Consider the following 740-nt stretch of genomic DNA (forward strand, 5'->3'; position numbering starts at 1 on the left):
GTAAAATGTGTCAAGATCCATTAGAGGTAAGAAATATAATAATTATATAATGAATATTTTTTTTAAATAAAATTAAAATATTTATATTCATTAAAATATTTTATTTTATTATTTAATATTATACTTTTATTTTATGTTCTATTTCAGAAGTTTTTTGGGATTATTAGGCAATCATGTGGCCCAAACGACCATCCATCCACTCCTACTTTTTTACATCTTTATAAGATTTTATCTGTTTATTCCGTTCTTAAGCCTCCAAAGTATGGAAACTGTACAGTATCCGAAACAGATGTTCCTAAGATTTCAATGTCCGATATAAAAGAAATATTCCATGATACAACTTCAGAAAGATCTAAAAAAATACAAAAACTTAAAAATAAACTAGATCAACTAATTGAAGATGGTTTGTGGGAGCCTTGTGAAGTGCTACCTCAAGTAGAAAGTAATAATGACTCCAGTAACATAAAGGACTGTATTATTTATTATGTTTGTGGGTACGTAAGTAAACAGATACTAAAAAAGAAAACTTGCACTGAATGTATAAGCTTTTTAAGAAGTAGAAACGCTGATCATCCTGCTGCAGAACTTATTTCTTTAAAAACTAAAGGCAACCTTATGTATCCCAATACTCATCTGTACAATTTTCTTAATACTGTTGAAGATTCATTCGCTAAACACTGCAATGATTTTGATGTTTTTTCAAAAGTTATTGATGATATTACTGAAGGAACGTTTGATTT

This window comes from Acyrthosiphon pisum, unplaced genomic scaffold (genome assembly GCF_005508785.2).
Source record: "Acyrthosiphon pisum isolate AL4f unplaced genomic scaffold, pea_aphid_22Mar2018_4r6ur Scaffold_21326;HRSCAF=23647, whole genome shotgun sequence".
Taxonomy (NCBI): domain Eukaryota; kingdom Metazoa; phylum Arthropoda; class Insecta; order Hemiptera; family Aphididae; genus Acyrthosiphon; species Acyrthosiphon pisum.